Here is a 12,983-nt window from a genome sequence, read left to right as displayed (position 1 = left end):
CATGAAACTTACAGTGGCCTTAGATAGATCAGAGACTAGATTTGCTAAATTAGAAGCGTTTTGTCCAGAGTTCTCTGTCTATTGCTGAGTTGATGATGGAAAAGGTTTGCTATTGCTAAACCTGTTTCTTCCACCATTGTTAAAGCCTTGTTGAGGCTTCTGATCCTTCCATGAGAAATTTGGATGATTTCTCCATGTTGAGTTATAGGTGTTTCCATAAGGTTCACCTAAGTAATTTACCTCTGCTATTGTAGGGTTCTCAGGATCATAGGCTTCTTCTTCAGAAGATGCCTCTTGAGTACTGTTGGATGCAGCTTGCATTCCATGCAGACTCTGAGAAATCATATTGACTTGCTGAGTCAATATTTTATTCTGAGCCAATATGGCATTCAGAGTATCAACTTCAAGAACTCTCTTCTTCATAGGCGTCCCATTACTCACAGGATTCCTTTCAGAAGTGTACATGAACTGGTTATTAGCAACCATGTCAATGAGTTCTTGAGCTTCTGCAGGCGTTTTCTTTAGGTGAATGGATCCACCTGCAGAGGTGTCCAGTAACATCTTTGATAGCTCAGATAAACCATCATAGAATATATCCAGGATGGTCCATTCTGAAAGCATGTCAGAAGGACACTTTTTGGTCAACTGTTTGTATCTTTCCCAAGCTTCATAGAGGGATTCACCTTCTTTCTGTCTGAAGGTTTGAACATCAGCTCTAAGCTTGCTCAGCTTTTGAGGAGGAAAGTACTTGGCTAAGAAAGCCGTGACCAGCTTATCCCAAGAGTTCAGGCTGTCTTTAGGTTGAGAATCCAACCATAATCTAGCTCTGTCTCTTACAGCAAAAGGGAAAAGCATGAGCCTGTAGACTTTAGGATCTACTCCATTAGTCTTAACAGTATCACATATCTGCAAGAATTCAGTTAAGAACTGAAAAGGATCTTCAGATGGAAGTCCATGAAACTTGCAGTTCTACTGCATCAGAGAAACTAATTGAGGTTTCAGCTCAAAGTTGTTTGCTCCAATGGCAGGAATGGAGATGCTTCTTCCATGTAAATTGGAATTAGGTGCAGTAAAGTCACCAAGCATCCTCCTTGCATTATTATTATTTTCGGCTGCCATCTCCTCTGCCTGTTCAAAAATTTCTGAAAGGTTATCTCTGGATTGTTGTATTTTAGCTTCTCTTAATTTTCTCTTCAGAGTCCTTTCAGGTTCTGGATCTGCTTCCACAAGAATGTTCTTATCCTTGCTCCTGCTCATATGACAAGGAAGAATGGACAGAAAAATGATAATAATAATAGAGATCCTTTATACCACAGTATAGGGATCCCTTTGTGAGTGGAAGAGAAGGGGGAGACAAAGAATGCGATGTAAGGGAAGAAATGCAACTGTACGAATGGAAGAGATGTGAGATGAGATGTTAGGATATGAATGAATAAATAGAATAGGATGAGAGAGAGAGAGGGAATTTTCGAAAATTATTTTTGAAAAGGAGTTAGTGATTTTTGAAAATTGGTTTTTGAAAATGTGTTAGTAATTTTCGAAAATTAAGATTTAAAAATTAAAACAATTAATAAATTAAAAAGAAATTTTGAAAAAGGGGAGAGATATTTTCGAAAAATGAGAGAGAGAGAGTTAGTTAGGTGGTTTTGAAAAAGTTAAGAAACAAACAAAAAGTTAGTTAGTTAGTTGAAACAAATTTTGAAAAGATAAGAAGTTAGGAAGTTAGAAAAGATATTTTGAAAAGATATTTTTGAAAAAGATAAGATAAGAAGATATTTTTGAAAAGATATGATAGAAATTAGTTTTGAAAAAGATTTGATTTTTAAAATCTCAATTAATGACTTGATTCATAAGAAATCACAAGATATGATTCTAGAACTTAAAGTTTGAATCTTTCTTAACAAGCAAGTAACAAACTTCAAATTTTTGAATCAAAACATTAATTGATTATGTTATTTTCGAAAATTTGATATAAAAATAAGAAAAAGATTTTTAAAAAATATTTTTGGAATTTTCGAAAATAACTAAGAATTTTGAAAAAGATTTGATTTTTGAAAAAGATTTTGAAAAAGATAAGATTTTCAAATTGAAAATTTGATTTGACTCATTGGCAACAATTTGATTTTAAAAATTTTTGAAAAAGTCAACTCAAATTTTCGAATTTGATGAGAGAAAAAGGGAAAGATATTTTTTTTTTATTTTTTGAATTTTTATGAAAACATGAAAAATATGCAATGCATGAAATTTTTAGATCAAAACAATGAATGCATGCAAGAATGCTATGAATGTCAAGATGAACACCAAGAACACTTTGAATGTCATGATGAACATCAAGAACATATTTTTGAAAAATTTTTAATGCAAAGAAAACATGCAAGACACCAAACTTAGAATTCTTTAATGCTTAGACACTAAGAATTCAAGAATGCATATGATAAACATGAAAAGACACAAAACAAAAAATCATCAAGATCAAACAAGAAGACTTACCAAGAACAACTTGAAGATCATGAAGAACACTATGAATGCATGATATTTTCGAAAAAATGCAAGATGCATATGCAAGTGACACCAAACTTATGATATGACTCAAGACTCAAACAAGAAACAGAAAATATTTTTGATTTTTATGATTTTCTAATTTTTTTTGGATTTTTATTTTATATTTTTCGAAAAATTATATGAAAAAGAAAATAAGTATTCCAAAATTTTTAATATGAATTCCAGGAATCTTGCCATGTTAGTCTAAAGCTTCAGTCCAGGAATTAGACATGGCTCACTAGCCAGCCAAGCTTTCAATGAAAGCTCCAGTCCAAAACACTAGACATGGCCAATGGCCAGCCAAGCTTTAGTCTTTAACACGAGAGTATATTGCTCTTTATAGCAAATTGCAAGCCTCAGTCCAAATAAATTTAGACATGGCTTTACAGCCAGCCAGGCTTTACATGCTTCATGAAACACTAGAATTCATTCTTAAAAATCTTGAATAAGATTTTTGAAAACATTTTTATTTATTTTTTTTTTCGAAAACATATGAGAGATTTTTGAAAATATTTTTTGAAAAATTTTTGAAAATAAAGTAAAAAGAAAATTACCTAATCTGAGCAACAAGATGAACCGTCAGTTGTCCAAACTCAAACAATCCCCGGCAACGGCGCCAAAAACTTGGTGCACGAAATTGTGATCTCCAGGCTCGAACAAATCCTGGTAATGGCTCCAAAGCTTGGTGCTCTGATCTTAATTCATAATTGTCACAACTTCGATACAACTAACCAGCAAGTGCACTGGGTCGTCCAAGTAATACCTTACGTGAGTAAGGGTCGAATCCCACGGAGATTGTTGGTATGAAGCAAGCTATGGTCACCTTGTAAATCTCAGTCAGGCAGATATAAAGTGATAATGGTGTTTTCGAATTTAATATAATAAAATAGGGATAGAGATACTTATGTAAATCATTGGTAGGAATTTCAGATAAGCGAATGGAGATGCCTTTCGTTCCTTTGAACCTCTGCTTTCCTGCTATCTTCATCCAATCAGTCTTACTCCTTTCCATGGCTGGCTTTATGCAAGGGCATCACCGTTGTCAGTGGCTACATCCCCTCCTCTCAGTGAATAATATGCTCACGCACCCTGTCACGGCACGGCTATTCATCTGTCGGTTCCCGATCATGCTGGAATAGGATTCACCCTCCTTTTGCGTCTGTCACTAACGCCCAGCACTCGCGAGTTTGAAGCTCGTCACAGTCATTCAATCATTGAATCCTACTCAGAATACCATAGACAAGGTTTAGACCTTCCGGATTCTCTTGAATGCCGCCATCATTCTAGCTTACGCCACGAAGATTCTGGTTAGGAGATCTAAGAGATATTCATTCTAGCTTATTTCATGTAGAACAGAAGTGTTTGTCAGGCACGCGTTCATAAAGGAGAAGGATGATAAGCGTCACACATAATCATCACCTTCATCACGTTCTTGGGTGCGAATGGATATCTTAGAAGAGAAATAAGAAGAATTGAATAGAAAACAGTAGTACTTTGCATTAATCTTTGAGGAACAGCAGAGCTCCACACCTTAATCTATGGAGTGTAGAAACTCTACCGTTAAAAATACATAAGTGAAAGGTCCAGGCATGGCCGAGATGGCCAGCCCCCTAAAACGTGATAAAAGGATCATAAGGTAATCCAAAGATGCCTAATACAATAGTAAGAGGTCCTATTTATAATAAACTAGCTACTAGGGTTTACATGAGTAAGTATTTGATGTATAAATCCACTTCCGGGGCCCACTTGGTGTGTGTTTGGGCTGAGCTTAAGTGTAGCACGTGCAGAGGCCATTTGTGGAGCTGAATGCCAGTATTTGTGCCAGTTTGGGCGTTCAACTCTGGTTTTGGATCCTTTTCTGGCGCTGGACGCCAGATTTGGGCAGAAGGCTGGTGTTGAACGCCAGTTTACGTCGTCAATTCTTGGCCAAAGTATGGACTATTATATATTGCTGGAAAGCCCTGGATGTCGAATTTTCAACGCAATTGGAAGCGCGCCATTTCGAGTTCTATAGTTCCAGAAAATCCACTTTGAGTACAGGGAGGTCAGAATCCAACAGCATCAGTAGTCCTTTTTCAACCTCTGAATCTGATTTCTGCTCAAGTCCCTCAATTTCAGTCAGAAAATACCTGAAATCACAGAAAAACACACAAACTCATAGTAAAGTCTAGAAATATGAATTTAACATAAAAACTAATGAAAACATCCCTAAAAGTAACTAGATCCTACTAAAAACATACTAAAAACAATGTCAAAAAGCATATAAATTATCCGCTCATCACTCACCATTCAAATTCAAACCATTTCCCTCCCAAACCCACCCACACATGGCCAAATACCCTCTCTCCCTTACCCTATAAATACCCCTCCTTACCACCTTCATCTTCACACATCATACACAATACACCCCCTTGGCTGAACCTTCTCCTCACCTCCATCTCCTCTATTTCTTCTTCTTCTACTCCTTTCTTTCCTCTTTTTTGCCCGAGGATGAGCAACCATTCTAAGTTTGGTGTGAGAAAAGCTAAAGCTTTTTGTTTTCCATAACCACTAATGGCACCTAAGGCTGGAGAAACCTCTAGAAAGAGGAAAGGAAAGACAATTTCTTCCAGCTCCGAGTCATGGAAGATGGAGAGATTCATCTCAAAGGTCCATCAAGACCACTTTTATGAAGTTATGGCCAAGAAAAAGGTGATCCCCGAGGTCCCTTTCAAGCTCAAAAAGAGTGAATATCCGGAGATCCGACATGAGATTCGAAGAAGAGGTTGGGAAATTCTTACCAACCCCATTCAACAAGTCGGGATCTTAATGGTTCAAGAGTTCTATGCCAATGCATGGATCACTAAGAACCATGACCAAAGTGTGAACCTGAAACCAAAGAATTGGCTCACAATGGTTCAGGGAAAATACTTGGATTTTAGTCCAAAAAATGTGAGGTTAGCATTCAACTTGCCAATGATACAAGGAGATCCTCACCCTTTCACTAGAAGGGTCAACTTTGATCAAAGGTTGGACCAAGTCCTCATGGACATTTGTGTGGAAGGCACACAATGGAAGAGAGATTCAAGAGGCAAGCCGGTTCAACTAAGAAGGCTTGACCTCAAACCCGTGGCTAGGGGATGGTTGGAGTTCATCCAACTCTCTATCATTCCTACTAGCAACCGGTCTGAAGTTACAGTAAACCGGGCTATCATGATCCATAGTATCATGAATGGAGAGGAAGTAGAAGTTCATGAGATCATCTCCCTAAAACTCTACAAGGTGGCGGATAAGCCCTCTACTTTGGCAAGGTTAGCCTTCCTTCATCTCATTTGTCACCTATGCAATTCAGCCGGAGTTGTCATAGAGGAAGACATCCTCATTGAAGAGGATAAGCCCATCACTAAGAAAAGGATGGAGCAAACAAGAGAGCCCACTCATGGACCTCAACAAGAGCATGAGGAAATTCCTCATCATGAAATCCCTGAGATGCCTCAAGGGATGCATTTTCCTCCACAAAACTATTGGGAGCAAATCAACACCTCCCTAGGAGAATTGAGTTCCAACATTGGACAACTAAGGATGGAGCACCAAGAGCATTCCATCCTCCTCCATGAAATTAGAGAAGTCCAAAGAGCCATGAGGGAGGAGCAACAAAGGCAAGGAAGAGACATAGAGGAGCTCAAGCACTCCATAAAATCTTCAAGAGGAAGAACTAGCCGCCATCACTAAGGTGGACCCGTTTTTTAATTTCCTTGTTCTTATTTTTGCTGTTTTTTCTATTTTTCGAAAATTATGCTTGATGTTTTATCCACATTTGTGTCTTTATGATCATTAGTGTCTAGTGTCTATGTCTTAAAGTTATGAATGTCCTATGAATCCTTCACCCTTCTTAAAATGAAAAATGTTTTTAATTACAAAGGAACAAGAAGTACATGATTTCGAATTATATCTTAAAATTAGTTTAATTATTTTGATGTGGTGGCAATACTTTTTGTTTTCTAAATGAATGCTTGAACAGTGCATATTTTTGAATTTGTTGTTTATGAATGTTAAAATTATTAGCTCTTGAAAGAATAATGAGAAAAGAGAAATGTTATTGATAATCTGAAAAATTATAAAATTGATTCTTGAAGCAAGAAAAAGAAGTGAATAATTAAAAGCTTGCAAAAAAAAAGAGAAAAAAATGCGAAAAAAAATAAAGAAAAAAAAAGAGAAAGAAAAAGAAAAAGCAAGCAGAAAAAGCCAATAACCCTTTAAACCAAAAGGCAAGGGTAAAAAGGATCCAAGGCTTTGAGCATTAATGGATAGGAGGGTCCACAGGAATAAAATCCTGGCCTAAGCGGCTAAATCAAGCTGTCCCTAACCATGTGCTTGTGGCGTGAAGGTGTTGATGCACGGAAACTTGTCTCTCAACAATTTTCCCTCGGCAAGTATACCGAATTGTCGTAAAGTAAAAACTCACAATAGAGTGAGGTCGAATCCCACAGGGATTGATTGGTCAAGCAACTTTAATTGGAGGAATGTTCTAGTTGAGCTAAGCAGAATTTGATTGGAGAATTGTAGGAAATTAAATGGCGGAAAGTAAATGGCAGGAAATGTAATTACTGGAAATAAAGGACTGAATGTAAATGACGAAAAGTAAATTGCATTATCTTAAATGGGGAATGGGGAAGATGAACATAAAAGTAAATGGCAGAAAGTAAAGAGAATGGGTAAGATCAGAAATGGGGCGTTCATTGGGCTCAGGAGATGTTGTATTCTCCGGATCAAGTTCATTTTCATCTCTTCCTCAATCAATGCATTCATTGATCTCCTTGGAAATCTTAAGTGATTGAATTCCAATTCCTTGGTAATTCAATCTCTCAAATCTTGATCAATAGCCAATTCCTTGGTCTAATTGCTCATGAGAAGAGATGAAATGTGGTAACTGATTATACCACATGTATTCCCAAATCAAAATGTTGGTAGGATTATATGTCACTATATCCATCCAAACCCCAATTTGGTCCAACATGAGAAAGCATTTCTAGCATGATCTCTTCATTCCTCTTCCAAGGTTCCGAAGAGATCCAAGTATGAATAGCTTCTTTTCCAAGACAACTACCCAATTGGATGAAGATTGAAAGCTTTCTAGTAAAATCAAGAGAAAAGAAAGAAGAAGAATAATGGAAACTATTATTGATCCATCAAATTACAACAGAGCTCCCTAACCCAATGAAAGGGGTTTAGTTGTTCATAGCTCTGGGAATGGAAAGCAAAGATGGAAAATACATTTTCAAAGTAAAACTAAAAGTTGCAGAGAAAGTAAAATTACACAGAGAGTAGTTCTTTGATAAACCCATATTTTATGATATATTTTGTGCTTAATTTAAGTGATTTATTCAATCATTCACTCACTTATTCATGTTAATTGCATGGTTTTACTTTCCCTTCCTTATTATGTGATGTATGTGAAAAACATGTTTCTTATGCTTTAAAAATAATTATTTTAATTACCCTTTATTTCCATTCGATGCCGTGATTCGTGTGTTGAGTAGTTTCAGATCTTCTAAGGCAGGAATGACTTAAAGGATGGAAAGAAAACATACAAAAATGGAAGGAAAGCACAAAACAGAGTTTTTGGAGAAACTGGCAGTGATGCGATCGCATGGACGACGCGGCCGCATGCCAGCGCGAAATAGCAGTGACGCGACCGCATGATTGACGCGATCGCGCGCCTTAAGCGAAACGCATATGACGTGGATGCATGGCCGAAGCGACCGTGTGATAAAGAAAACTCCAGATGACGCGACTGCATGACGCATGCGGACGCATGACAGAGGCCACGCACCAGAAATTACAGAAAATGCTCCTAGCGATTTCTGAAGCCCTTTTTGGCCCAGATCCAAGTCCAGAAAGCACAGATCAGAGGTTATGAAGTGGGGAAATGCATCCATTCAAAAGGAGAGTCTCCAATTATTCACTTTTCATGATTTAGATGTAGTTTTGAGGGAGAGGTTCTCTCCTCTCTCTTTTAGGATTTAGAATTAGGATTTCTTTTGCTTTCAGGATTATCTCTTTTTATTAGGTTCAATATTCCCTTTTAATTAATTATTTTCTCAATTTAATTTATGAATTCTTCTCTGTTACAGATAATTCCTTTGATTAATGTTATTTGAGGTATTTCAGTTTATGATTGCTTTCTTTTATTTACATTATTGTTATTTCCAATATGAAGACATTTTTATTCCAGCAGATTTACTTTTTCCCTTTTTGGTCTTGGTTAAGAAATTAGTAACTCAGGAGTTATCAAACTCAACATGATTGATAATTGTTATCTTGCTAATTGAATTGAACTTCAATAATCCCAATCTTTCCTTAGGGATTAACTAGGATTAGATCAAACTAATTAGTCACTTGACCTTTCTTTGCTTTAAGTAAAGGCTAACTAAGTGGAATTAAGATTCAATCTTTATCATCATTGATAAGGATAACTAGGATAGGACTTCCAATTTCTCATACCTTGCCAAAAGTTTATTTTACAGTTATTTATTTATTTTACCTACCATTTAAATTACTTGTTCCTCATCTTCAAAACCCCAATTTACAATCCTCATAACCAATAATAAGAACATACTTCCCTGCAGTTCCTTGAGAAGACGACCTGAGGTTTAAATACTTCGGTTATCAATTTTTAAGGGGTTTGTTACTTATGACAACCAAAACGTTTGTAAGAAAGGTTGATTGCTTGGTTTAGTAACTATACTTGCAATGAGAGTTTACTATAACTTCTAAACCATCAATCTCCAGTTCTTCAAAATGGCGCCGTTGCCGGGGAGCTGCAATCGTGTGCCTTATTATTGGTTATTGTAAATATTTTTCTTTTACTTGTTTATTTGTCTTTAATTTCTCCTTTTATTTCCATTAGCTACTAAGAATTCTCACCCCTCTCGCTTTGAGTTTGGTTATAATATTGTTGAAAGGAGTGAAAGTTATAACAGGAACATGCATCAAGGTCAGAGCAATCAACGATGGATGGAGCTAATAGGATCTGATCAACCCTTTAGGCAACAACACCCTCCAAGATATCATGGGCAAAGACCATTCTACAATGCATACCAAGCCAATAGACATGGTGGACAACCTTGTAGTTACCAACAAGCCCCACACTGTGCTTATAGGCCATCCTCTCAACGTAACTTCGAACCACCACACTCACAAGCTCCTTTTCACCATTCACCACCATATGATCCTCACTTACCCCAATTCCAATCTAATTACTCCCAAACACCACCACTTCCCCACATACCACGTCCAAATCCATCACCCCAAGAATCAGAGGTTTGCCTCAAGGAAACAGTAGATCAACTTCAAACAACCCTTCATCAACTGGAGCAAGCAGTAAGTCAATTATCTTCTAGACGTTCGAACATTCAAGGACCTCCCACAGCCCCATGTGGACAATCTAATGAAGAGCGTAGTATGAAGGAGATACTAGAAACTCCAGTGGACAGAACAGGGCATGACTTCGTACTGGAACAAGTAGAGGAAGCTGTCATTGTAAAAGAAGAAGAGTTGGTTGAAGACTTAGGGGAAGCTGAACTTCCATGGGAATCCAGAATTGTGGAAAATTCTGTCAAGGACGTTACAATTGATGCTAAGGAGGATAGTGCACAACTCCCAAAGCAAGTCTTTTATGAAGAACTAGATGGAATAATCCAAGAAGCAAGTTTCCTTGATGATGATAATCTCAAGTCAAGTTCTCCTAGTAGTGAACTTGCATCCGCAAGTGAATTCTCTGAGATCGAAGAATCTTCCCCAAGTGAATACGAAGATGATGTGGAGGTAGATATCTCTCAACCTCCCGTTTTTGACTTAAGCGACGAGGAAGACATAGAAGGCTTTGATCAGGACATGGATGCATTTGAAGAAGTCTGCAAGGAAGTAGAGGAATTCACAGACGATCACAAGGGAGTAGGGCTTACAGAACCACTGGAAACACCTATCCCAAGGCCATTACCACCTAATACAAGCTTCAAGTGGGTACAATCTTTAACCTTTATCTTTACTTTTCCACTTGAATATGGTTTACTTGAAACAGATGGCCAGCTTAGAGCTCTCTGCGGCTTTAAAAGTAAGAGGGAAATGGCTCGTACTCAGAGCTGGTGCACAAGGTTCAATAAGGTTCCACGCTTTAACTCGAAGTGCACGGATTGGCATCATGTTCAACCGAATGGATCTCGGAAAACGTTTGGTCATCTTGGTGAGAATCTACTTTCTAAACCGCACGGATGGAAAAATATAGATCAAGATGGAGGCGGATTTAAAAGTAAAGTTTGGGATCCTGGAATCTATTCTGACATTCGTCACCCCGGGAGCCTGAGAATCTGTTTGAAGCTGCTCAGAAGCTTTACATGCCTAGTTTGGGACCCCGGAGGCTATTGGCATTCCAAGCATTGTTGGAAATTTCTGGATGAATTTAAACATAAGCCGCCATAACAGGAAGCTCATCCAATGTCCAACTTAAGGACTTTAACTAAAAGTGCTAGGTGGGAGACAACCCACCATGGTATGGTCGTTTCTTTTTCAGTTTTATTTCGTGTTATTTATTTTTATTTCCTTTTCAATTAAACCTGAATATTATTCACTCGCATTGCATACTGCATAATTGCATACCTGCATAAAAAAAAAAAAGAAGAAAGGGCGCGCGACGCGACCGCATCACTCATGCGATCGCGTCGGTTGTGAAAAACACTTTCCACGCGCCCGCGTCATTCACGCGGCCGTGTGATCTGAAAATCGGTGTAAGGATCCAACGCATAGAAAGTTGGGCTGGAATCATGCGGCTATTATGCGTTTCGCACAAAACGACCCACGCGGTCGCGTCCCTGACGCGATCGCATCCCTGACGCGATCGCGTCACATGCACAACACCCATCCCATGCGAAAGTGTGAATGACGCGATCGCGTCGCGTGAATTGCACAACACCCCAAAGGAGACAGAGAGTTGCGCTGAAACGACGCTGGAATTGTGCGTTTAGCACAATTTCCAGCGACGCAGTCGCATGCCTCACGCGACCGCGTCATTCATCCTTTTACCCATTCCATGCGATCGCACCACCTATGCGATCGCGTCAACCCCCATTTCACCCCAGCCACGCGACCGCGTGCCCCACGCGATCGCGTGGATTCGAATTCGATAACACCCAGCCACGCAAAACCCTACCCACTTGCAGAGAAAGTGTGAAGTAGGTATGGACTTTAGCTAGGACTTTAGTGGCGTTAACGTTAAGTGAAAATGTGGGTTCGAGAACGTTAGTGACAATCACCTTTTTCACTAACGTTCCTAGCCCAAGACGGTTCACGTTAACTTCAACGTTATTGGTGTTTACCTTTGCCAATAACGTTGCTCTTAGCCCCCCTTTCTCACGTTAGAGTCCACGTTAGTATAACTAACGTGGCTCTTAACGTGGGCATGCCTTAGCCTCGAGAGCGTTAGTGACACTTACATTTGTCACTAACGCTCCAAACGCCCCTTCTCACGTTAGTGCCTCACGTTAATTGTCTTAACGTGGCCACTAACGTGGTGGTGATTGCCATCTCCAACGTTAGTGACAATGGTGAGTGTCACTAACATTGGCTCATCAATTCTTTCCTCCACGTTAGCTTCCACGTTAATGCAATTAACATGGCAACTAACGTGGCTCATAGTGGCTTGGTCCAACGTTAGTGACAATGGTGAGTGTCACTAACGTTGGCGATTCCTTGCTCCTCCTACGTTGGAGTTCACGTTAATGTAGTTAACGTGACTCTTAACGTGGCTAATTGGGCTTAGTCCAACGTTAGTGACAAAGGTGAGTGTCACTAACGTTGGCATTGTCTTCCCTTTCCACGTTAGAGTTCACGTTAACTGATTTAATGTGACTCTTAACGTGGCCAATTGCCAATTTGGAGCGTTAATGATATTCACTTTTACCACTAACGCTGGAGCTCCCTTTCTCTCCACGTTAACTACCACATTAATGTAGTTAACGTGGCAATTAACGTGGGCCATGATGGTTTCGAAGGCGTTATTGGCAATCGCTTTTCTCATTAACGTTACAAGTTTATTCCCATTCCACGTTAGTGGTCACGTTAATTAGATTAACGTGGCTGCTAATGTGGCTCTTCCTTGCTTCCTTTCTCCTGAAACCAAGCAAATAAAGTGCATCAAAGCTCTAATCCAAGTTATGAGACATGCATTATCCAATTTGTCATTTAATTCATGCATAATTCTCATAAAATCACATGAAATTCACAATGTTTGCTTGAATCAAGATGTAAGTAATTATCTACCCAAAACTTGCTTATTAACTAAGAAAATGCATGAAACTACCCTAAAACAGTAAAGAAAAGGTCAGTGAAACTGGCCAAAATGTCCTGGCATCACAACACCAAACTTAAAGCTTGCTTGTCCCTAAGTAAGTACTGAAACATGAGAA

The 12,983-nt window shown here is 38.6% G+C and overlaps 1 non-coding gene across 1 annotated transcript; it reads left to right on the top strand.

The window, feature by feature from the left end:
* Positions 1 to 615: 615 nt before the first annotated feature.
* On the top strand, positions 616 to 723 carry LOC112767659 (small nucleolar RNA R71). The gene has a single exon (XR_003185101.1). It is a non-coding gene; the product is annotated as a small nucleolar RNA R71 (small nucleolar RNA).
* The last annotated feature ends 12,260 nt before the right edge of the window (positions 724 to 12,983 follow it).

This window comes from Arachis hypogaea, chromosome 17, assembly GCF_003086295.3.
Source record: "Arachis hypogaea cultivar Tifrunner chromosome 17, arahy.Tifrunner.gnm2.J5K5, whole genome shotgun sequence".
NCBI classification, from domain to species: domain Eukaryota; kingdom Viridiplantae; phylum Streptophyta; class Magnoliopsida; order Fabales; family Fabaceae; genus Arachis; species Arachis hypogaea.
This window is presented reverse-complemented; position numbering and strand designations above follow the sequence as displayed.